Source organism: Furipterus horrens, unplaced genomic scaffold, assembly GCF_987537825.1.
Source record: "Furipterus horrens unplaced genomic scaffold, mFurHor1.1.pri manual_scaffold_6, whole genome shotgun sequence".
Classification (NCBI taxonomy): domain Eukaryota; kingdom Metazoa; phylum Chordata; class Mammalia; order Chiroptera; family Furipteridae; genus Furipterus; species Furipterus horrens.
In genome coordinates, this window is record NW_028327176.1 from 71,704,819 (window position 1) to 71,731,308 (window position 26,490).

Here is a 26,490-nt window from a genome sequence, read left to right on the forward strand (position 1 = left end):
TGCTGGTTGTTCTATGAATGATTGGCAGCAGATTGGAGTGCTGGATGGGACAAGGCCTAGGGGTAAACGCCTTGAAATGGAAGTACTTGGTTGGGTAGCCTGTTGGGTTTGCTTTAATCTTTTTGAAAATCTGTGTAATTCTACTGTGAAAGAAGTTTTCAGTGAAAATTTGTGATGTCTTGCCAAGTCCTGAGCAGGACAGGGCACCTCTGTAGGGCACCTGTTGTTGTACAGCACTCCATCGTTTGCAGAGTGCTTTCCTGGACATTGTCACATTGGATCGCACAGGCCCAGTGATACAGTGGCTGGGAGGGTGAGGCAGAGATTCAGTCACCTACCTCCAGCTCTACAGACAGGCTGAGGTCCTGCATCCTGGATTTCAGCTCCATGTTTCTTTCTACTGCACCCATGCTAGGAAGCAGGTCTTGTCACAGAGGTTTTGCACAGTCACTCATGGGTAAGGCAGCCCCTCAGGTTATATTTTCATGAGGCTACGTGTTCTTGTATCTCTGTTTTGTGTGCATGTGCGTGGATGCAGGTAGAGCAAAAGAGTTTTCCAGATTTTCAAGATATGTTTCAAAAGGAGATCTGTGGGAATGGAGGCTGGAGCCAGTCCAGTATTAATCAGCATCAGGTGTTTTCACTGGGTAAAGAGGCACAGGAAGGACCCTCCTAATCCTGGCTGGAGGGAGGGCCCCACAATCCTGGGCCCTATGGGGCACTAGCCTAGGGACTGTGGAGGGGCCTGTGGGTGTGGCCCAGCTCTTGTCACATATGCCACCCTGAGCTGTATGGGCATCAATGGGGAGAAAGAAAAGTGACCTTTTTGTTTTCTGATTGAAATTCATGTCAATAAACACTCGTGGTTTCATTGCCAAATGGAAAGCTGGTGCGTGTCTGTGTCTCATTGATCATCAAAATAGACAAGAAAAACACCACCTCCATCTTCTCAGATGAAGAAAACAGGCCAAGGTGATCATGTGAGTTTCTCCAGGTTATTCCCATATGAGGTGGCATGTCTGGGACAAAGACACAGGTCTGCAAACTCCAAGTCAAGTGCTCCCAGGGTGGGGGTGGGGGACTCCAACAGAGAGGTCTTGTGCATTGAACAAATCCCTGTGGGGACTGCCTGGGACAAAGAGCATTGCATTGTGCCAATAAGGCCATAATAACCGCATGGGGAGGGGCTCCCAGTATGCTCTCTAGGAAAGAATGAATGAGGGTGGACCAAAGCAAGGCTATGGGATAAAGGTGAACGCCTCTGAGGGTGTGTGCAAAGAGGTGGGCACCCCAAGTCACACTCCTTTGCATTCAATGTCTGCTCTCTCTGTGGCCCCCATGCATTATAACACTCTCTTTCTCTGGGGATCATTTTACATGTTCTTACCTGGCTAGAGGCTCTCACTCCACCTGGAGTTGACAGGAGCTCAGAGCATCACTGACAGCTGAGATGACAGTGGCTCGGGCTCTCTTACATGAGGCTGTGGCTCTGTTTTGCAGATGTCATTCTGGGCACCTGAGATCAGACCAGGGAGCGTCACCTGGACTGAGGGTCAAGAAAGCAGGACTTCTGAGCACAGCAATCTTGCTCATCACAGACCACACTCGTGTGTGTGTGTGTGTGTGTGTGTGTGTGTGTGTGTGTGTCTGTGTGTGTGTGTGTGTAGGGATAATGCTGGAAAGAGTTTTTTCCGTCATAATTTAGTGACACATCAGAAAATTATTACTAAGATCAGCTTGCAGCAGGGTTATGGGGTGAGGCAGGTTAAGGATACTAAGCTCAGTCTCAGAGTTTGGGTTCATCAGGACGCAAATGTTTTTGATCATTGGTATATCGTTGCTTTAGATAAAAACATCTATTCCTTGATTCAAGTGTTGACAGTAGTTCAAACCTCTCTTTGGCCCATGTGCCTGCTGAGACGTGGCTTCTTCCCACAAGTGGGATTACTTAGCAGTGAAGTATGACATCCTCTCATAGACTTCCCCTTTATTTTTTTTCTAGATGATATTTTTAGAAGTAGGGGAAAACAAAATGGGCTTTAAAATTAGGTAATTCTCTTGAAGAGATGACCAGGATGTGTTTTTGGATAAAGAGGTGACTCTTGGGCCAGGAATATTGACCCCATCGTTCAGGGGCTGACTCAGGGTCCCAGAGTTCAGGGAGGCAGGTGTGGTGGGTGCCTAGTTCTGGCCTTCTCAGGTGCTTCTGCCTGATGGGGAGACCCTAACTACTTCAGGACCCTTGGCCCTACTTACCTTTCCCTCCAGCTCCAGGGCTCATCAGCCCTGGCAGGGACCAGGGTCTCCCTAACCCCACAGTTCACTCAAAACAGCTTTGAAAGCCTGCAGCCTCATTTGCGGACACATCTGCTACAAAGACCAGATGCCTGTGCTGCCTCCTGCCCTGCCCGCCTCAGGGAGCCCACTGGACGTGGAGTCCTGAGTGAGAGTTTCTCCTGTCTTAGCGACGGGATATTTTCTGGCTGTGGGGCAGGGACTGTCACTCGCCTTCTCCCTGCACCTAACCCTAGATCCTACAGGCCAGAGTGGGTGTGTGGGCTTCCGGGGACCCCTTCACTATAGAGCTAGTGACACTCTGAGAGGTGAGCCCACTCCCATGTCCATGACTAGATCTGTCCTGGATCCTTTCACCCATGGTGCTGATCCCTTTGTCTCAGTTGGGTTGACATCTAAATTACATTTGCATGTGTTTCCAAGTCACGTTTTAGAATTGGTGAGCCTCCACATGGCCTGCTCCATCATCCCATTTGTGACCTTGTATGTCAGAGAACAGCTTTTTCTGCCCATCTGAGTGTAGGGGTCTCTCCTGCTTCCAAAGCCCCACTTTTTCACTCATTGTCCAGCTGTGTAATATTTTGTCTGATTTATTTCTCAGTGTCTCTTGTGTTCACGTATTACTGCTTAAACTAACTCACAAGTTCCTTGTGAGGAGAGGCTGTGTTTGATCCTAACTTGCACTGCTGGGTGTAGCATCTTTTCAGTAAAGGTCGTCATTACTCGGTGATGCTGGGTCACACGCACTGATGAGGTACATGGAGACAGGGCTGCCTGATTTTGCCCATTCTGGCCCCAGATTCTGGACTCTTAATAAAGATGATCTACTCCTAACTATAAGCAGAGTCTCTAGACTGTGTCTTTGAGAAGAGAAAGAAGGATTGCTTGTGAACTGCAGGCCCTGTGGTCTGATGTGATGACTTCCCAACACACACAGTAAACACCCTAGGTAAGATGCCTGGTGGTATGACTTCAGCCTGTGGCCCCCTGCACTGAGGCACTGGTGCTAGGTCAGGACCCTCAGGCCATGTGAGCTGGCCACACACTTCACCCTCCAGCACTCTGAGCTCTGAACAGAAGGTGCCCTGGACTGGATTGTTTCCCGTGGCCTATAAGGAACCTGCATAGATAGGACCGGGTTCCCCTGAGCACTGAGGAGGGGTAGACTGTTAGTCCCCTGTTGGGACTCAAACCAGAAACCCATTTGTGCAGAGCTGCTGACTTTCTTGCCGCAGCCGAGGTGTTACCTGACTCAGGGGATTTGCTGTTTGGGGTGCTCTATTTAAGAATGAGACGTGCTTGTCAGTAGGTAGTTTTATTTACTTGCAGCAAGTAAAGGAGACAGGGCATTCATATCCAACATGGGTTCACATCCAAAGATCTTTCGCCCCAAGGGAGGCTTAGCTGTGGTTTATATACACTAGTTGGTTAATTACACATTGATTTCTTCTTTGCAGTTCGCTACATTTACCCTGTTGGGTTCCAGTCAAGCTCATTTTGTTACATCTGCATCTACAAAATATTGTGCTACATTTTAACGTCTAGCAAGAATAGCATTTAGTAAGAACTGCTCAGATCTTGAGACCGTTGTCCTAACAGAGGCTCCAAGGCCTCCTAGTGGTTCAATAAACAGTCAGTATTTATTGAACCACTCCTATGGCAGGGCCCTGTGACAATACATCTTCATTTAGTTCTCAGCAGCCCTGCAAAGGTGTGGTCCCACTTCACAGAGGAGAGTGAGGAAGGGCCACGAGGGCTCACAGAACTGGAAGTAGGTTACCTTGCAGTAAGTGTCAGAGCCAAGATCTAAACTCAGGGCCTGTAAAGCCCTCTTTTAAAGCCCACCTCCTGTGCCCACCCCCACCCTTGACTTGAATCACTTCCTGTCCTACGTGAGGAGAGGGGCACAGTTTCCATGGAACTAACTCTGTCACCTTCAGACTGCCTCCCTCATGGATGACACTCTGTCTCAGAAGCCACCACCAGGAGCAAACTCAGACCAGCTCTGACTGTTTCCTGTGGTGGTTTGCTCTGCTCAGCAAGGCTTTGGAAGGACACTCTTCCTGGCCTGACTTGGGCTCTCGCATTGCTTCTAGGTTGACAATCAATGGGACAAGTGGTTCTCTTGGGAGGCTTCCCTCCTCTGTACTTTACTGAACAGCCCACCTGCCCCCTACCCCCTGCACCCACCCCACACAGCATGCAGTCAGACCCTGAATCTCGCCCCTGTTCTTGTTCTCTCCTGCCTTTCCAAACCCCCTTGAAAGTCAGGGGAAGTGGTACTGGGGGAGTCATTACTGGGCAGGTTTCGTGGCCTGGCTCTGGCTACAGGGGAGACCAGGGCAACCCTTAACCTGAACCTCTGGTCCATCCCTTGCGTTCCTGTTGCGTGAAGGGTTCCTCACCACACATCAGGAGTCTTGCCCTCACGCCCTCCCTCCATCATCAAGCCTGCACCAACTTTTCAGGCATTTTTCTCCCATTTCCTCCTTAACCACATTTTTCTCTGGCCTGATTAGGCCAGTCCATCTGCTGACCACATCTTTCCCTCTTGCTACCACCACACATGCTCAGACGCTTCCCCCACCTGCAGTGCTAACCCCACCCCCGCCGCTCCTTTCCCTGGATATACCTACCTGTCCTTCAGAGCTTGGCTGCAGTCCCAGCTTCAAATGTCCTCCCAGGTGTTCCATTCCCACCGTGATCTCTGCCCCTGGCCCATCCATTTGGCACCTGCTCATGTTCTGCCTTAAAGACATTTTTTTCTTATTCTTGTAGACTTATTTAATTTACTGTCTTTCCCATGAAATTATAAGATTGCAGGAGAACATTTTAATATTTTTGTCATTCTTGGGTACTTATTCAATATTTTTAACTTTGAAAGAAAGGATTAATGTCTTGAGGTTAAGAGACCCTGTGTCAGCCCTTTGAGTTGCCCAATGGTCAGCATCACACTGGGCTGTTGGCCACCTTTGAGACAGCGTGTGTGAGGTTCTGTGGACTGTTGCTAGGGTTTGGCGTCTGGGCTGAATGGACTGACTCACATGGCAGTACATGAATTTAATGTTGTCTGCCGTCATTTGGCCCGGAGGTCATGTCACCTCTACTCATGTCCCACTTTGGTTTGATGAGATAGAAGGCATGTTTCTGGTGTCTTGGCTTTGTGGGGGCTGCCTGGCAGCGGTGAACTGGCACGAGTTTTATCCAGTCACCACGAGGGACTGGATTATGACTCTCCTCTGGATTACAGTTTTTGTCTTCTTTTGAGAAAAGCACCCTTTCTGGCAGAAATTAGTGCAGCCTTCTTCTACATAAGAAAAAAAAAGGTGCCATCTTGTGTGAAATACCTGTTTGCCATCCTAGGCAGAATAGTCTGCCCTCATGCTCTGAGTACAGTGATGGCATTTCTATAACATTCAGCCTTTATAGTCCAGTGACGGGATGCAAGGCCTCTGTTCCCTGCAAGCTCTGACAAGGCAGAAGCCATAGGCAGGTGCTGCGGGTCTGAGCAGACAAGGTCAGACCCAGGAGGTCAGGCTGTCAGCTCCAGCTAGGTGAGCGGGGTGGTGCACCCTGGGCCCAGAGCAGGCTCACTATGGCCAGGTAAGAGGACAGCTGGTGAGCCAGTTGGCTCTTCTGGCCCTCCCTTTTCTAATCTTTATGATATATTTCATCTGAGCCTCTCAATTGCACTCATTGTGGGACACTGTGCTTTGATGCTTTTGTCATGGGTGCATCTTCTCTCCCCCGTTATCTCAGGGAAGTGATGATTCAGTTGTGAGATTAAGACTCCCACATCGCCTACTACGTTGACTTGCATGTGGCCCTTTAAATGAGCATTGATTGTTGACTGTTTTCCTTTTTTGTGTGAAAAAAGGAGTAAAACTCCAACAACCAGCCATAAAACTGCACATTCTAGCCAAGCGACCAGTAGAGAAGTTTCCTTCTGCTGATCCCATAGTCTTTGTATCTTGATCTTTACAGTAGCTAAACCCTAACACCATCAAAGTCTTGCTTACTCACTTGTGACTTCACCATTTGGGATTATATGTAACAAACTGTAAATCCCATGTCAACTTCCTCAGCTACTCAGCAGGCTTTGGGGCTCCTGATCCACCCCATCGATGGTGAAAGCATGGGGAGCACCATGATCTTAATGGAACCTAACTGCAGCAAGGGAAATAAACTGTTTGAGGAAGCCCCACAGTGGGATCCATCGTTTATGGATAATCTGGTACCACCTCCCTGAAGGCAGGAAGGGGACCACCTCTCTCTGTTCCCAGTACTGTGCTGTGCAGTGTTTGCTAAATAAACTATCAACTGAGCGTGCCAGCTAAAAGTGGCCTTACAGCTGAATATGTGATTGCTCTGCCTTCCTTCTCCTCTCTTATTTTTATAAGAATGATAAGGAAAAACAGTAAGCAAGGCTTAACTATATCTCCCAAGTTAGGTTTGTAAAAGATTAAAATAGATGTTAATTTTTCTTTTTTCACTGGGTTAAATGGAGCATCCCTACTTTAGGAGTTAAAAATGACCCAAAAGTTATACCAAACAGAACCTTCAGGGCTTTTGTGGTTTACTAATCTATTTCAGTAAAAGTCACTGATTTTCCATATATTCTACATCATGCAGTTGGTTTGCTGCTATTGGGGCACCTGTGAGAGAGACGGTTTTGCTGGCATCCATGAAAGAGAAAATGCAGGTGATAAAAGGAGCAAAAAAGCATGCATCTGTTCCCAATGCTGTCAGTGCTTGTGTGTTCAACACCAGGAGGGTAAAAGGAGCAAACTAGTGTACATGCAGCAGCCTGAATGAGTCTTAAAAGCCTCATGCTTAGCGAAAGGAGCCAGTCTCAAAACGTTAGTACTGTACGGTTCCATTTTTGTGGCAGTCTCAAAAAGAAAGGACTGTGGTGATGGAGAGCAGATCAGTGGTTGCCAGCGGATGAGGGCGGGGGAGTGTGCGTCTCTAAAGGAGCAGCAGGAGGAGTTCGGGAAGTGATGGAACTGTTCTGTATCCTGGCTGTGGTATCTATACATGTGCCAGGACTCATGGAACAGTGCACAAAAAACAAGTCACATTTACTGTAGGATAATTTTAAAATAAAATAATACTAGAAGACTGAGCAGTGCCTAAATTGTATAGTCACTGACAACAGATTCAGGGCCCACTCCTCTCTGTGCTGAGAGGTTTAGAAAGATCCCCAACCCCAGGACCACTAGTGTCATGAGTGTCATTCAATTGACAGTCGTCAGGGTGCCTCCAAGATTATGATGTGGTTTTTTCCTGTTGCATAAAAGATTGTGGTATTTGCTCCTCTGCTCCAGACTTGCCCCTTAGGATGTATGTGGGGTGCAGGTTGGGTAAATTTTACTGGCCAATCTCAGGATTTCCATTTGTGTTTATAGGATTTATATGTAAGTATTTAAATGAATGTAGATGTTCATATATAATTAATAAATTTAGAACAATTATTCCTTTTTAGCTGTTAAGTTATTCCCCTGAAATATTTTATTCTCTGAAAACATGCATCTGTCGAGAACTGTGAATACATCTTCGTTTCTCTCTCTGCAGCAAAGCCAATTCTGCTGGTTCAGGGCGTGACTCCATTGTCTACTCACTTGCCCAGATTTGACACTCGGGGTCTGTCCTTGTTCTCTCTTCCCAGCCCTGCTTTAGGCACCATGTCTTATTGTGTTTTTTAAAGAGCCCTCGAATTGGTCCATTCCTTTCCATCCCATGCTACCACCCCAGCCCACCATCCACTCTGGCTCTATCCTCCAACCAAGGAGTCTTCCTGATGCTCATGTTTGGTCATATTGTTCTCTGGCTGAAAATCTTGTCATGCTCTCATTAACATTAGAATAGAACCAAAACCTTAACATGACTTAATGTTCTTGAATTTTTTAGCTTTCTTCTGCTTATTTCTCTAACTTCGTCTCCTTACCCATCCCCAACCCAACACTCACACTTCCTACAGCCTTGGACAGGTTCTGTTCATGTCTGCCTTGGCCTTTTTCAGAATGGTGTTCCTACACTTGGTATTGTGCCCCCACCCCTGATCAAGTAGCATCTGCCTGGCAAGTTTCCTATTAGTCTGTCTATCCTCAGCCTAGATCGCACCTTCCTCTGGGCTGGGCATCCTTCCTTCCCAGCCTTGGAGTAGCCTGTTCTTTTGTTCTGCCACACTGTGTCACAATTGCCCCCAGATCTTTGCAAGCAAGGTCCTCCCTGTGTGGTCACCTGTGTGTCCTGGGCACCTAGCACAGTGCCTAGAGCTGGAAGGTGCTGAGGAAAAAATTCATGATGAATGGACAGAGTCACCTGTAAAATATCAGAGCCAGCACCCAACAGGAATTTAATGGCCTTGAGGCACTGGTTCCTGCCTTCTGAATTGCTTACAGTCCGGTCAGGAAAATAATAGCTGTTGAAATACTTGAATAATGATTGTGTTAAACCAAATAACATGCCCTGTACATGAAACTGAAAGTGTTGAGGCTGTTGGAAAATGTTTCACAGAACACCTTTCCCCAAACCATTTCTCTGCCTGTTTCTCACATTATACAGATTTCCTTTCCTTCTGTTTTTCATGTTATACAGATTTCTCGCCCTTCTCACACCACACAGACGGATGAGGTGTGGTTGTGTTGCTGCTTCTCTGCTGTAATTTGCATGGAAACACACCCGATTTGGCCTCTCATAAGCTCTTCCTCTCTTGTAGTATGTCCTGCAGCCAAAGCATTTATAGAGATGTGAGGGAAGCAGGGTCCTGCCCCTTCTCTCTCTCCCCACTCCTCTTTCCCCCCATACACCTAGAGAGATGGCTTTTAATTTGTCTGAATCAAAGTTGGGCACACATGCAGACTGGAATCTGGGATGGGTCTCAAAGCCATCCCTGTCTGTTTCTTTCCCCAGAGCTGTTTCTGGAAGTGACCATGTCCAGAGAGTTCTGCTCTGGGGTTGGGTCTCTGCAGCGGTTTCTGCTCAGGCCCTAGACCCGGGTAATTGGGGGCAGATAGGTTGGGTGAGCACCTTGCTCCAGCAGGTCCCTGTGGTTCCCCCTAGGCAGAGGAGCACTGTGCCTCACACACAGGGCTGGCGCGGCCACCTCTGAAGCTGTATCCAATGCTAAGCTGAGCCAGTCTGCCTACCTGCTCTCACCGTTCCCTCGGGGAAGTTCCCTTGCATCTCACAGCCATCAAGACTGCCAAGGGGAAGGGCCACAGAGAGCTGATGAGCTCTGCTGGCTTCAACGTTGTATCGAGGCCAAGGGCACCTACCTATTCTTGTTTGAAGCCTTGTCTGATTTCCTGATTAAAAACAAACCTCCCGGAACTGGGAAGTCTTAGTCTTGGCTACAGGCACTGCCTATGTGGCAGGGCCCTTGGTTTGTCCTAGCTTCCCACTGACCAGCCAGTGTGGCACAGGGACAAGTCACTGGCTTCTCTGGGTCTCTGTTTCTTCATCTTTCAAATGAGGGGTTTGGATGAGGCGACCACTGTGATTCTGTCCAGGAGTTTGATTTAATAAAGTTGTTGCTCTGGGAGTTGGAGTTTGGGGCGGTGGACTAGGCACACGCACCCGCACCCACTTGCCTTCTTCTCTGCATCCCAATAAAATGATAAACGATGAGGTACAAAGAAGTGAAGTCACAACACCCTCAGCAAGCCAGAAATGTAGAGGAGTCCCTAGAAGGTAAGAATAGATGGGGTTGCCAAGGAAACCGGAGCAGCCTGAGACCCTAGAGAGAGTCTTTCATGGGGGCCTTGGAGAAGCTCCAAGCTCCATGTGGCTAAACACAGGAATTAGAACTGTAGGGGGGCCGGCTCCAAGATGGTGGCAGGGTAGGAGGATAGGTCACACACCTCCTCCCAGAACCAGACTGGAAATAAAATTAAAAAGGAGAATAATCACTCGAGTCATAAGGCTACCTGAAAAAGAATTTTAACCAAGGACAGCAAAAAAACCACCCCAGACCTGTAGGAAGGGTGCAGACATCTTAAAGGGGCTGGCGCCATTAACACAGGCGGCCAGTCAAGGCAGCAGCTCGGCTGTCAGAGCTTCCTCTTGAGAGGAGAGAAGCCAGGACCACAGACCAGACTCCCAAGCCCAGAGAGTCAGTGCCAAGATCCACCCACCACGGAGCAAAAACAGCAGTAAAGGTCACACAATCTTTCTCTGCTGGGGAGAGACAAAAACCACTGGAGAGAAATCCACCATCTTTGTTTTCCCTAAAGGGGCAAATCACAGGGTTTGTGCTCACCACTACTCACCTTGGGCCCCAGCAAAGGGTGGGTGGTGTGAACTAGAGTTGCATGAAGAAAGTCTGGAGTGGGAGGCACTGGGGAGAGACTTGGGGGAGCGGCTGTGGGATTTTCGGGGCCAGGATATACCTGGGCTGCACAATAGCCATCTTCCTGAGAAAAAGCTAGCCACTCCCAGGGGAAGATCAGTGACCTTACCCTGTAGGATACTCCTCCCCCTGCCCTCTGGATTTCTGCTCATCACACCCTCTGGAATCCTCTTCACTCCACCCTGCACCTTTATTGTTGTTCTTTCAGTTTGGCTCTGTCTTGGTGTATTTTTTTGTTTGTTTGTTTGTTTTAATTTCTGTCTTTTTGTCCATCCTGCATCTTAACCCCTGCTGAGGAGACAACAACATAAATAGACTCAGGGGGAGTCAGAGACTGCTTGTAGGATGCAACCAATCCATTCACTTTCCTGGGAAACAAACTGGCACTTCCCCCTCATGGCAGCAAGCAGACCCAACAGCTAGGCTCTGGAGGCCCACTAGAGGCCCCACCCTGCTGAGTACAGGAAAATAATCCTGGACAGACTCAGACTAGTGGCTTAGGGAAGGGGGAAGTCTGAAAGGCACCTGCCATGGGAAATTCAGGAATCACAGCCCCCTGTTTCCACCAGAAGCCCTTTCAGAAATAGTCAGGTCTGTGACTTGTCTAAGACTGACAGCAGGCTGGCAGACAGAGACAGGCAGAGGTGGATCCTGCGGTGACATGGATGTTTGCTGACACACCCCTGGACCCACTGCTGATAAAAGCCAGCTTTGCAGAGCAGCTTTGCCTATCCTGGGAGCAGCAAAGCCCAGAGGAATCAGCCACAAGTTGTGGATTGATTGTAGCTTCAAAAAGGCTGCTGAACCAGATGTGCACAGCACCTGACAGTGGCTTATACCAGACTCAGACATCAGAGCTGCATTCAAAAGGAGAAATCATCAGGCAAGCACCAAACTGCCGAGACAAATCCAATTGGTTCCTTTTTCACAAGTTTTTTCTTTTTCATGACCATTTTATTATTTTTATCTATTTTTCCTTTTCTTTTTGGGGTTCTATTCTTTATACCTCTCATTTTACTCTTACCTTTGATTACATCATTGTTCCTGTCTTTCTTTTTATTATTTATGTTACTTTTCTCTTTCTGTATTCCTTCTTCCCCTGTTTTTCACTTTCAGTTCATTACTACTATTAGTTCTCTTCCCTTTTCTCCTCTCTCAAGCACTTCTCTTTCTTTTGGTACTCTCATATTCTTTTTGCTTTTCCCCTTTCTCTACTAATCTATTTCTCTTTCTGCTTTTACTATTCTTTGCTCTTTTGTAGTTGATATTGCTATTGGAGTGAGGGGGATTGCTTGTCTCAGTGTTGTTTTGACTTGTTTTGCTAGAACCTATATGATAGTATACAAGACAGGGTAGGGATCAAGCAAGCCTCTTAGTCAGCCAGCCAGAGGGGAATTCTCAACAATGAACAAGCCAGTAACAATCAGGGCCCAAATGCAACATGAGAGTCCACATAACCCACACAAAGGACATTTCTAGAACATTGAGATCATGAGATCAAGGAGTCTGCACCACTGGGTCCCACAGGAACCCTATCACATAAGGCCACTCCACAAGGCAGAGAGTGAAAATAGATCAATATAATACATAGAAACAAACACAAAAATACAACTAAAATGGGAAGACAAAGAAACAACCCCCAAATGTAAGAAAAGGGAGAATCTCCAGAAAAAGAGTTAAATGAAATCAAGACAAGCAATTTATCAGACACAGAGTTCAAAGTAATGGTTATAAGGATGCTCAAGGAGCTTAGGGAGAACTACAAGAAATTTAGTGGGAGCTACATCAGCATGAAAAAGGACACAGAAAGTGTGAATAAGAACCAGGTAGAAATAAAGAGTACACTAAAAAGAATTAAAACCAGGCTAGATGAAGCAGAAGATCAAATTAGCGAGTTGGAAGACAAGGTAGGAAAAAATCACCCAGTCAGAGCAACAAAATGAAAAAAGACTCAAAAAGAATGACGGTAGTTTAAGGGAGCTTTGGGACAACATGAAGCATAACAATATTTACATCATAGGGATACCAGAAGGAAAAGAAAAGGAGCAAGGGATACAAAACCTGTATCCAACTGTAGCCAACTGCTGGAAACAGCCTAAGTGCCCATCAGGGGGTGAATGGATAAAAAACCAGTACATTTACACACAATCGAATACTAAGCAGCAGAAAGAAAGAAGGAACTCCTGCCTTTTGTGACAACATGGATAGAACTGGAGAGTGTTATGCTTAGTGAAATAAGCCAGTCAGTGAAAGACAAATGCCATATGATCTCACTTATAAGTGGAATCTAATGAACAAAATAAACTAGTGAACAAAATAGAACTAGAGGCATAGAGTCTTGGAGTAGACTGACAGCTGTAAGGTGGAGGATGGGGACTGATTGAAGGAAGGTGAATGGATTAGTCAAAGAACATATAAGAAGGATCCATGGACAATGGTATGGGGTTGACTATGGAAGTGGGAGGTATAGGCTGGGGGGGCGGTCAAAAGGGAGAAAACTGGGACAATTCTTAATAGTATAAACAATAAAAAAAAAAGAACTGTATGTACTCCCCCGCCCCCAAGAGCATTCTCTGAAAAAGGTGGGCATCAGTCTGTGTTGGCTCAGTGGTGGTGTTGGGTCTGAGAATCATTGCACAGCCAGAGGTAGTAACTCAGACCTCTGAATGGAACTGGAGGAGAACAAAACAAGGAAAAATGATGCTGTCCATGGTAAAGCTGTCTTATTTTTGGCAATAGTGAGAGAGAGAGTCCCAGGCTTCCAGCCTGTCAGCATGTCCCCCTTACCCAGCCAGAGCCACAGCCAGCCTCCCAGTCAGAGAAGAGGCCTGGAGGAAATACCTTCTACCAAAACATCAGAATTGTAAGCATAAGGAAAATATTGTTAAAACTTCTGCAAAACAAGCAAACAAATACAGAATCAAACTGGCAGCAGACTTCTCATCAGCACCACTTGAAGCGACAGTGGAGCCACATCTGCTGGGTTCTGGGGGACAGTATCTCTGACCTGGAATGCTTCTCCCTGCTAAATTATTCATCAAGTGTGAGAACCAGTAAAGATGTTTTCATGCCTGGAGGTCCTCAGAATTTCACGTTTACATGCTCTATGGGGGAGAAAAGAAAGAAAAATCAGTTATTAAAGAAGCCCTCCAGATAAAGACAAAATGAAAATGGGGCTTGCATAGTGTACAAGAAAGAGTGGCAGCTGGTGATTCAGAAGTGACGAATGCTGGAGAAACATGAAAATGCTTTAATAGACCCTGAGTGTTGAAAGTTTTTTTTTCAGATCACAGGATCTATCTAGAATTTTAATACAGATCATCAGGGAACATAGAAACTAAATATCCATTATTAGTCTTCATTAAACATTGGATAGAATTTAGCAGTGAAACCATCTGGGCTGGAGCTTTTCTTTGGAGAAAGATTTCAAAATTCCCAGGTGAATCTCTCTGCTTGCAGTAGGTTGATTCATAATTTCTTCTTGGTAGTTTGTGGTAGTATGTGTCTTTCTAAGAATATGTTCATTTCACCTAGGTCAGGGGTTCTTAACCCCCAGGCCACATACTGGTACTGTCTATGGCCTGTTAGGAACTGGGCCACAAGGCGTTACGTGAGTGGCAGGCAAGTGAGTGAAGCTTCGCTCGCATTACTGCCTGAGCTCACCGTGGAAAAGTTGCCTTCCATGAAACCAATCCCTTGTGCCAAAAAGGTTGGGGACTGCTGGATCTAGGCTACCTAGTTGGTGGCATAGAATTGTTCATAGTATTCCCCTATGATTGTTCGTTTTTCTACAAGGTCATTAGTGATGGCCTCTCTTTCCTTCTTGATTTTAGTAATTTAAGTCTTTTCTTTTTTGGGGGGAGTCAATTTTGATCTTTTCAAAGAACCAACTTTCGGTTTTGTTGACTTTCTCTATTTTTCTCTTCTCAGTTTCATTATTTTCTCCGTAATCTTCATTATATTTTTCCACTTGATTTCAGCTTAGTTTGCTCTTTTTCTAATTCCTTAAGGTGGAATGTTGGACTATTGATTTGAAATCTTCTTTTTAAATATAGGTATTTAAAGATCTAAATTTTCTTATAAACACTTGCTTTGCATGATTTTAATATTTTTAAATGTATTGAGACTTGTTTTATGACCTAACAAATGGCCTATCCTGGAGAATATTTCATGTGCCCTTGAGAAGAATGTGTATTCTACTGTTACTGGGTTAGTGTTCTGTAGATGTGTTAGGTCTAGTTGATTGAGCATGTTATTCAAGTCTTCCTTGTTGATCTTACATCTAGTTGAAATGGGTATTGAAGACTTCAACTATTACTGCCTAATTGTGTTTCTTCCTTCAATTCTGTCAGTCTTGCTTCATGTATTTTGGGCATTGTTTATTAGGTGAATATATGTGTATAATTGTTAAATGTTGATTGATTGACCCTATTGTCATTATATAATTTCTCACTTTGTCTCTACTACCTTTTGTCTTGAATTCTGTTTTGTCTGATATTAGTATAGCCACTTCATATCTATTTTGATTACTGTTTGAATGGTATATCCTCTTTCCATCCTTTTATTTTCAAGCTATTTGTGTCTTTGAATTTAAAATGTGTCTCTTGTAAACTGCATATAGTTGGAGCATTTTTAAAATCCATTCTGTCAGTCTCTGTCTTTTATTTGAAGCGTAATTAATTTTTAAAAAAATTTATTGATTCTAGAGAGAGGAGAGAGAGAGAAAGGAAAAGTGATTTGTTATTTCACTTATTTGTGCATTCTTTGGTTGATTATTCTATGTGCCCAGACTGGGGATCAAACCCACAACCTTAGCATATCAGGTTGACATTCTAACCAACTGAGCTACTCACCCAGGTGAAATTTAATTTGGTTTCTATATGTCTTATGCCTTTTTTGTTCCACTGTTCCTCCATTGCTATGGCCTTTTGTGTTAACTAGATATTTTCAAGTGTGCTATTTTAATTCCCTTGTCTTTTCTTTACCTTATTTAAAAAAAAATTTTTTTTGGACTTCTGGCCAAGATGGAGGCCTAGACAGACACGCTGGGTCTCCCTCCACAACGAAGAAAGAATACAACTACTTCAAAACTAGAGTCAACCAGAAGTTCCAGAAAACTGAGCTTCATGGAAGTCCAACAAACAAAGATATAAAAAAGAAATACTCATCTAGACAGGTAGGAGGGACGGAGCCGGGGCAGAGAGGACGTGGTGTGGTACTGGCAGCAGCCGTGGCAGTAGCAGGCTGGAGGAAAGTGCAGTAACACATTTTTAAAAGTCAGGACGGACACCTGGGGAGCGTTCCCAGCTCCTGACCAGACCGCGCAGCTCATGGTTCCAGCACCGGAGAAAATCAAGCCTCATTGCTTCTGACTGTGCAAACCAGGGGGGTAAAGGCAGGGGAAGAAACTGCCAGTCTCTCAGGAAAGTCCGCTTGTTGGTTGTTTAAAGGGCCCCCACGGTCCTAGAATGTCCACAGACCCACCCATTCTGGGAACAGCGGTCAGGGCAACAGCTAGAGAGGCACCAGTCCCATACTGAAGTGGGAGAAGTGCCTGGAAAAGGGGCAAGTGCTGAGCAAGAGGCATTGTTCGCTCTCAGACCCATCCCTGCCACACAGCGCCACAACGTGGTGAAATGGGTCGCCGGTACTGACAGATACCTAAGGCTCCGCCCCTTACAATGTAACAGGAGCAACAGCTCTACCTAAGACACAGAAGCAAACAAATACAGGGGCCTGTCAAGATGAGGAGACAGAGAAGTATGGCCCAAAAGGGGGAACAGGTCAAGGTTCCAGTGGGAGAACTAAACAACGAGGAGACAGCCAGCCTAACAGACAACGAGATAGCCAACCTAACAGACGCAGAATTCAAAATACTGATGATAAAGATGCCCACAGGCTTGACAGATATACTTGAGTACGGCAAACGCATAAGAGAAGTAAAGGCTATGCTAAATGAAACGAAGGAAAATCCACACAAAACCAATGGTGAAGGGAAGGAAACGAGGGTTCAAATCAATGATTTGGAAAATAAGAAAGAAAATAACAGTCAACCAGTACAGAATGAGGAAACAAGAATTGAGAAAAATGAGGAGAGGCTTGGGAACCTCTGGGAAAACTTTAAATGTGCTAACATCCAAATCATAGGGGTGCCAGAAGGAGAAGAGGAAGAGCAAGAAATTGAAAGCTTATGTGAAAAAATAATGAAGGAAAACTTCCCAAATTTGGTGAAGGAAATAGACATACAAGTCCAGGAGGCACAGAGAGTCCCAAACAAGCTAGACCCAAAGAGGACCACACCAAGACATCATAATTAAAATGCCAAAGGTTCAAGATAAAGAGAGAATCTTAAAAGCAGCAAGAGAAAAGCAGAGAGTTGCCTACAAAGGGGTGCCTATAAGACTATCAGCTGATTTCTCCCAAGAAACTTTGTAGGCAAGAAGGGACTGACAAGAAGTATTCGATGTGATGAAAAGCTGGGACCTACAACCAAGATTACTCTATCCAGCAAATCTACCATTTGGAATGGAAGGGCAGATGAAGTGCGTACCAGGCAAGGTAAAGCTAAAAGAGCTCATTATCACCAAGCCATTATTATATGAAATGTTAAAGGGACTTATTTAAGAAAAAGAAGATCAAAACTATGAACACTAAAATGACAACAAACTCACAACTATCAACAACTGAATCTAAAAAAAGGAAAACAAAATCCAACTAAGCAAACCAGAATAGGAACAGAATCATAGGTATGAGGATCATTGGGAGGGTTATCAGCTGGGAGGGAGAAAGGGGAGAAATGGGGAAATGGTGCAGGGATTAAGAAACATAATTGGTTGGTACAAAATAGACAGAGGGAAGTTAAAAATAATATAGGAAGGGATGAACCCAAAGAACTTATATTCATGACCCATGGACATGAACTAAGGGGGGTGGGATTGCCGTAGGGAAGAGGGGTACTGGGCAGAAGGGAGTAAAGGAGAAAAATATGGGGACTACTGTAACAACATCATCAATAAAATATACTTAAAAATTATTTTTTTAGTAGTTGCCCTTAGGAATTAAAATTTACACTTTGATTTATAACAATTTAGTTCAAATTAATACCAACTTAATTTCAGCAGTATATAAAAATTTTGCTCTTATATAACTTCATTCCCTCTCCCCTTTTCTATACTGTTATTATAACATAAATCTTTATGTACTGTGTGCTCATTAACACAGATTTGTAGTTATTGCTTTATGCAACTATTTTAAAAATTAGAAGGAAAAGAGAATTACAAAAAATAATATATTTATACTGTCTTTTATACTTACCTATGTCGTTGCCTTTACTGGTATCTATTTTTTCACGTGTATTTTAGATGCTATCTTGTTTCCAATAGTATATCTTGTAGGGCAGTTTTGCTAGTGACAGTTTCTCTCAGCTTTTTGTTTATCTGGAAATGCCTTAATTTCTCTTTTTGTCTTATTTTTCCCTAATTAAAAAGAATTAAGATAAAAATTTTATAGATAAAATTAACACAGTGTTGTACAACCACCACCTCTGTCTAGGCCCAACACATTATTTTCACCTCAGAAGGAAACTCTGTACCTGCTAAGCAGTGGCTCCCCATTTTTTCATTGTTAAAAGGATTGTTTTGCTGAATCTAGTGTTCTTAGTCCACAGTCTTTTTTTTCATATTTGAACAGTTTATTTCACTACCTTCTGGTTTTCATAGCTTCTGATGAGAAATCAGCTGTTAATCTTATTTGAGGATTTCTTGTAGGTGATATTTCACTTCCTTCTTGCTACTTCCAAGATTTTCTTTGTCTTTGATGGTTTGATTATGATATGTCTAGGTGTGAATCTCTGTATTTTTTCCTACTTGGAGTTTGTTGGACTTTTTTGACGCATAGGCTAATTTTTTCCTCAGAGTTTGGAAGAATTCAATGTTCATTTCTTAAATATCCCTTCTGCACAATTCTCTTCTCTCCTTTTGAGACTCCAGATATGGATATAAATGCTCGTGAGAGACTCCGCGTCCCTCGGAATGGATGAAGAAGCTACTCAGACACTATCTGAGGAAGGAGGGGAGGGGGTTTTCTCTGAGGAAAATCACCCCCGTTTCTTTATTAGCCAGGGTTTTTATCTACTTTCTACGTGGGAAATGCATAAGAAAAACATGCAGCCCTTCACCAAATGGTTGGGAGTCATACCAAGGGAAATGCAGATCAATACAGGGTTGAAACGCCCAGGTATTTTACACAAGTTCAAAAATATTTACTCTTACCTAATCATTCTGTTTTCCACATCCTACTGACAAGAATTTGGGGCTATTCAGAGAAAAACAGAGGAGATTCCCTTTTCCTTAAAAGCCACTTTGTACTTCTATTCTATCTTTAAAATACCCTAGAGGGTGGGATTCATAGCAAGCATGAAAGACAAAAAACCAGCAGGTTAAGACCCAGGGTGGGCTCCACACAGTGGTCAAAGTCTTTTGAACCATGCCTGCCTACCTCCCACACATGCTTGGTGGTGTCCCACAAGTGTTTGAGGCTCTGTTCATTTTTCTTCATTGTATTTTTTTATTTCTCAGATTGGTTAATCTCAAATGCCCTGTCTTCAAGGTCATTGTATCTTTCTTCTGTCACTTTAGGTCCACTGTTGAGCCTGTTCCTTTAGTGATTTAAAAAAAAAAAAATTCAGTTATTATACTTTTAACTCCAGAATTTCTATTTGGTTGTCTTTTAAAATTCCTATTTATTTATATTTTATATTTGGTGAGACACCATTCTCATACTTTTCTTTATACATGGCTTCTTAGTTCTTTGAGCATATTTAAACTAGCTGTTCCTCTTTCCATTTGTTTACTAAGTTCCACATCTGTACTTCCTGTGCATGGATCATACTTTTTGTTTTTTTTGTATGTCTTACAATTTTTTGTTGAACATTAAATATATATATAATGTGGCGACTTGGGGTAGTAGATTTCTGTTCCCCAGCATTTATTGTTATTGTTCATTGCCTTTACTGTACTAATTCTATAATGCCTATATTTTTTGTCATGTATGGCCACTGATGTTTCTGCTTGGTTAGCTTAATAATCAGCTAATGATTTGACAGACTTTCTTAAATATTTAGAACCAATAATCCTCTCAGTTTTTGCCGAGGGTTTCTGTATGTTGGGGGCAACTCCTTCAACACTCATCCAGGCATTTCACAGCTGTGTCTAAACCTTCCCTTCTTACTTGCACAGAGCCCCAGTGTCAGCTAGAGGTGAGAATTTAGGACCTTCTCAGCTTTCTCCTGAGTATATGCACAGCCTACTATGTGGTCTTCTAGATTCCCAGGAATATATTGTGCTTTTTCTTTTAAACATTTTAGTTAGTCTATCATTGTTTGTCCCAACTGTTATCCACTACCAGTGAAATTAAATATTTGCCTTTAATTGTCTTCAATAAACACCTCAGTGGGAGGAAAGGGCATTTTTATACTGATTTGGCTCTGATTCAGTTCAGAGTCGGGTTTTCTCCCTTGCAATTGGGGTTTTCCTGGGAACCACCAGACAGGTCCAATAATGACAGTTCTTTCGGAATGGAGATTTGAAGAAGCTCCAACCCAGTTCTTCTCCCCTGTCATGGCTGCCAGGCTGCTGATTTACACAGTAATTATAAAGCTATTGGTTTTCAATTGCCACAGAGCTCACTATTCTTACCAAGATTCAGCCATTTCTCTCAACTAAATCTCCATTAGTGCTGCAAGCCTTTGATTAATTTCAGAGTTCTGACAAAGTTGATTCTAACATTTTTTGGTGTCAGTTTTATCATTGCTTTTATAGAGGAGAGATGGGGGAGTGATTCTTATGCCTCTATTTTTTGCTGATGTCACTGCTTTTGGTTTTATTATTAAAAGTGTTTTGAATCCCACTGCATGTGTGACATCATAATATTTGATTAGCTATGAGAACTCAGTTTTGCTACAAACTCGCTGTCCTGGGGCAAGTTACAGACCGTTGTCAGCCTCAGTTCTGTTGCTTGAAAAATGATGGTTTGCCAAATGAGAACTCTAGTTTTTACTACCTATGAAATCTTGAGCTTTTAAAGGCCATATTTTTATCTGCATTTTCAATTCTTCCTTATGCAACTTTAACTGAGTTAATTTTTAAAAATTCTTACCATATCCTAACAATCATTTTGTGGTAATTATTTCATTGTATATAAATTGTAAACATTCTTTCAATGGCATCACTGTGGTGTTTGACTGTTATTTGCTCCTGCTGAGAAACTTCGAGAATTTTGTTGCTATGTATTTGATCATAATACAGAAATGCAGTTGGTCTTCCCAACAATGCCTCCCCTCCCTTAGTTTAGCAACTCCTTAGCTCAAAATTTAAGAAGAGTCCTTTAAATCTGTGCTGGGACAGAGTAATGGTGTCAAGGCTGGAGGTAAGATGACATATTACCTGAGCCACCCATCTTATGCACCCATTGACAGTTGCTGAAGAATTGACCAACCAGATTTCAGTTACAGTTGTGCTATGCCATCTCTGTAAGCTGTGGTCCCTGTACTGGGCTTCAGTTTCCCTCTGATAGTCCTGTAGTACAGACGTCTGATTGCTGCCCTCCCCACTCTCCTGCTTTCTGTGCTAATGCCCTCTCACTGTCCTCCCTGTGAGGTGAAGCCAACTCAGTGGCCACCTGTCCAGGGTTTGAGGAAGAGGCACAGAGCCTAGCAGTAGTCTCTGGAAGGCCCAGGTTCATATCTCCATTTTTCAGGTCATACATGTGGGTAGCAGTGATGGGGCAGGATGTTCTGGTGGTGCGGCCAGGCAGGTTGGCTTTCCATCACTCTGGGAGAAGATGGGGTTTAGGTCCAGCCCCACTATCTAACTCCTTTTTCACCTACTTCCAGCCCTGCATGTTTCTTTGCTGGAATCCTGCACTCAAGGTTGTGATCAGTTGCTGGCTTTGTCTGTCCATTGCCATGCCCTGTCCCTTTGCACTGAGCCCCACTCCTGGCTGTCTGAACCATGCAGGCCTCTTCATCATTTGACTGGTGCAGGTAAACTTACTGCAGATCCAGGCTCTCTCAGACTCGGTACTATTCATCACAGCAAGAGGGGACAGGTGTTCCCAGAAGGAACAGGCAAGGGTGCCCTGCATGTCCATTGCCTCCTTAGCACCAGGTCCTAACCCATAGATCCCTCTGCACCCTCTCCTGGCCAGGAGGATTGGACATCCGTGGGTTAGCTGCCTTTATCTCCCAGCACAGGCTGTTAGCCAGCCACAGATCATTTCCTGTGGGTGGCACTATTTCCAAATCTCAGTGAGTTAGGGACAGGTAAAGGATAAGGACAAGGCCTGAGAGAGAGACAGCCCAGGTGGAGCCAGGTAGTGGCAGGAAGAGCCTTGGGAGGAAAGAGCCGCTGTGGCACTCAGGAACGCCAGCCTCAGGCGTCTCATGTGTTGGTTACCCTGGGCCCCAGCGTAAGCGGGGAGGCAGAATGCTTCCTGCGAATCAGGGGTGGCCTGGGGTGGGTCAGTTCACAGACACAAAGGGACCACAACACGGGAAGACTCTACTCCAGAGCAGTAAGCCAGAGCAGGCCTTGTGTGGGGGTGGTGTGAGCGTGTGTCCAAGTGCTGCATTCTGAGCAAAGCCAAAAACAATGGTGAGCAGTGAGCTCTTCTGTTAGCTCCCTCCTTCCTTTAGGCATTACGTTATCTCAGCTGGTCCTTCACAGCAGCCTGTACAACAGGTCTTGTAATAGGTGAGAAACCGAGGCCTGGATGGGAAGTGACAACCAGGACTCCAATGCAGACAGCAACTTGGAGCACTTTCTATTCTACATACTCAGGCCCAGGTTACCCCTTTTAGGATTTAGATAGAATGTTTTCACTTCAGGTCAGTTACACAAGTTGCACTTTGTGTTAGTGCTGTACAAACAGGCTCTTCCCAAGGTGGCATGTGACCAGTGGGAGCAGGTGCTGCCACTTCTCCTCCAGCGCCTGCTGTGACCTGAGCTCCCAGGTGCAGGTTTCAGGCCACCAGTGTAGGTGCCTGAAAGCAACTGGTTTTTTTTCTAACTCAGCTTCATTCCTGCTTGGACCTACCAGTGGACCCTGGCCACCCATCTTATTCTCAGCCTACGTGGTATTACCTCCAGCCCTCAACAACCAGTGGGTAGCATCTCAGTTCTGGGATGTGGCGCTTGGTGTCGGGATGTGAGAAATTCTGCCAGCCCTTAGTGCCATCTCTCAGGTCCATCAAGACCTCCATCCTCCTGCCTCTGTGCCAGTTGCTCTGGGTTGGTGTTGAGTCTTCCCCTGTTGTGGTCCCTTTGTGTCTGTGAACTGACCCACCCCAGGCCACCCCTGAAGCTCAGGAAGCATTCTGCCTCCCCGCTCACACTGGGGCACAGGACCACGTGAGACACCTCGGGGCTGGCGTTCCTGAGCACCACAGCGGCTCTTTCCTCCCAAGGCTCTTCCTGCCAGTACCTGGCTCCACCTGGGCTGTCTCTCTCTCAGGCCTTGCCCTTCATCCTTTACCAGATTGTTTCCCACCTAATGAAAGAAGTGAGGCAGTCAGGACACACAAGGCACATGCAGGGAATTGTTCACAGTTTGGAGCTTGCTCATTCTGCTGGTTGCTGAGCTCTTCAGTGGTGACACTGATACAAGGGAATCATGCTTCTGCCTGGAGTAAATCTACAGGGAACATATTCTTCCCTTACTGATCTTTGCCTTATTGTTAGCCCTCATTATTTGTGTATCATTTCAACTGTCCTGAAAGTTTACCAAACCCCTTGGTTCTATAGATCTAAAAATAGAAACAAAGCATGTCCAGGCAGCTCCAGAGGTTCAAATGGTTTGATGTCACTCGTCTAGCCCCTATTTGCTCAGGGAATTAGTTGGGACTCTTTTCTTTGCAAATAGTGCTTGCAAAGACTTGTTTGACTTTAAAGCACCAGAGAGACTTTGTGGCTCAGGTAACTGGAAAATCATGGATAGCTGACTTCAGGAACAGCTGGATTCAGGACTCTCAATAAGAGTCCTCACGTACATTTGCTTTTTTCTCTTCATCTCTTGGTGCTTCTTTCTTCTCTAGACTCACATGATCTTAGACCTAACAGAAAAGAAATATTCTCTTTCAACAATCGCATAAAGGCCCGAACCTCACCCTTCCGGGCCTGAGATGAGTTGCATGCCTATCCCTGAAACAACCACTCTTGCCAGGGTGTGGAACTTCAGTGACCAGCTTAGGCCTGGACCATTTTAACTCCTGTCTTGGCCACACTGTGTATTAAGACTCAGGCCTTGGTAGTCTCTGAGCTGGGTGAATAGTTTCCATCCTGCTGGAAGAGGAGCCCTCTCTGCTCAATAGTGCTGGGCATGGAGTTGCTGCCTCTGCCACTGATTTCAAGCAGCATGCAGTCTAAGTGGTCTTCAACCTCCTGGGATGGGTTCCCAGTCCTGGGGGGCTGCAGTCTCTCAGGTCTCCTTTGCCTGGCCTTCAGTGACTCATAGGAAAACCTTTTGTTACAGAAACTGTAACATTGGATGCCAAACTGTGCGCTCCCTTCCCCCACCCCATTTTTGTGCTTTAGATACATCACCCCTACTCTTCCCAGATCCTCCCCAGCTACCAGAAAGCACCCACCCAGGAACTCCAGTTGTCCAGGCCTTCTGAGTGCAGCCTAGCCATGATTAGAGGGTGGATCTTCCAGGGGTAACTAAGCCTGTAGCACCTCTCAGAAAGGGACTGGGTCAGTAAGAGCGCCCTCTCCCCACCAGCGATACCATGTGCCCAGCTCCCACCACCAGCTCATGAACATGAGCCACACGAATGCTTCTACTGCCTGGGTGGTGCAGGCACCAAGTTGTGGAAGCTCCTTGTCCTTGTGGGTGAGCACGGTGCCATTATACATGGGGAGTGTTCCTGCAGGTGCCCCAGCTGAAGGCTCACCTAATGACATGAGGGCCACACTCAGAGGTCTTGACTTGCCTCCAGAACAGTGGTTCTCTACCCTGGATGCATCCTGAAATCACCTGCAGGGCTAAAAAACATACTAACACTTGGGTCCCTGCTGCTGACAGCTGGGCTGAGGCATGACCTAAGTATCAGGAGTTTTGAAAGCTCCACAGGTGATTCCGACATGCAACCAGGGTCGAGAACAACAGATCTAAAGCAGATTCTCAACCTTGAATGTGCAGCGGAATCACCTGGAGCCTTGTTCCAGTGTGATTCTGAGTTTATAGGTCTGGGTAGAGCTCGAGATCCTGTACCTCTGACCACCTCCAAGGTGTTGCTGAGGATTCTGTCCTCTAGGCCATACTTTGAGTGGCGGGGGACCTGGCATTCTGTTCATGAGGCATCCAAACATCTCCTGGCAAGTGGGTGCATCAGCCCGGTCTAGTGCTTGTCCTGCCATCATGGGCTCCATCCTACTGGGCTGCCTTGGATAGAAAGCAGAGCCCCAGCCTCCTCAGACACAGTTGCCCCTTGGTTTCAGGTAGGGGCCAAGGCTGCCCCATCTGACATCAGCCACAAAGCCATTAGGATCCCTGAAATAGCAACAACAGCCATCCTGAGGGTGGCACACAGGTCTTTCAGGTCGGTCTGTCTCTCAGCACCTCAAGTGATCACACAGAGCCCTCCATGAATATTCCTTCCCCAGGGGCAGAGTCAGTGGGCAGGTGGCTTCTTCCCTTGCGTGTGGGAGGCTGTGTCAGGCTTGGCCACTGTTGGAGAGAGAGCACAGGCTGGGAGCTCTCCTTGTCTTCCCTCAGAGCCCAGCGTGGCTGAGTGTCAGGCACTTGGTGCTGCTGTTCTGAGTGGCTTGTCATTAAAGCAGCCTTGCCCTTGGAGAGGAATTTGGCTAGATGGAGATGGAAGAGAGCCTCCCAGCTGACCTTGCTGTCAGAGAACTGGAAATCCTGTTACTGCCTCAAGAGCAGGCACCCACCCAGCAAACACACTCAGAGACAAAGAGTCCCTGCCTGGTCCCCAGGTTCATGAATGCCAGGAGACCTCCGGGCTCCACCTCTGCCCTGCCCAGTGCCTGTGCCTCCTGCTGTTGCCGACTGCCACCTGGTGACTCTGCGTCTTTACGAACAACTTAGGATTGTCTGGCTTGGACAAAGTACTAGTAATATTCAATGCCACTAACATTTAGAGAGTAGATGTGTGTGAAATATTTACAGCAGTTCCTGGCATGTGGTAAGCTGTCATCATCATCATGCTTTGGCTTACTAGAAGGTAAAGGCTGAGAAAACTTCATCGTCCTCCTTTGTTGACAGGATCTGGCCCAATCAACACAACCTGCCTCCCTGCTTTCCTGCACATCAGCCAACTCAGGAATTCGTATGGTGCTCCCTTAATGACGATAGTACCATGCCCAGTGCTGTGTCCACAAATGACCCTGGCCAGGATGAGAAGCATGTGGTTTATATGTTGCACTGTGTCAAGCACAGTGCATTTATTCAGCACCTACTGCACACGGGGCACCCTGCAATCCCTGCAGTATACAGAAATAGTGAAATTCATTGGTATTGTTCTCAGATATCAGAGTCTCATGATGAGGCCAGCTATGACCCATGAGACAATGCAGAAGCCCAGGAAACTATTTAAGAAAATGGGGACTTTGCTGCTTTTTTACATCTTTAAAATACAGAGAGGTTGAAATAATTTGGAATTTTAGATGTCTTCACATAACCAACCAAATGCATGTTCACATTGCTCCATGTCCTCACACTCTAAATATGATGTCTTTGGATTACAGAATGGGAAGACATTTGTGTCGAACCCAGCCAGCCCCCGCATCTGAGTCACACAGGAACACTGTAGAGAATCTTACCAA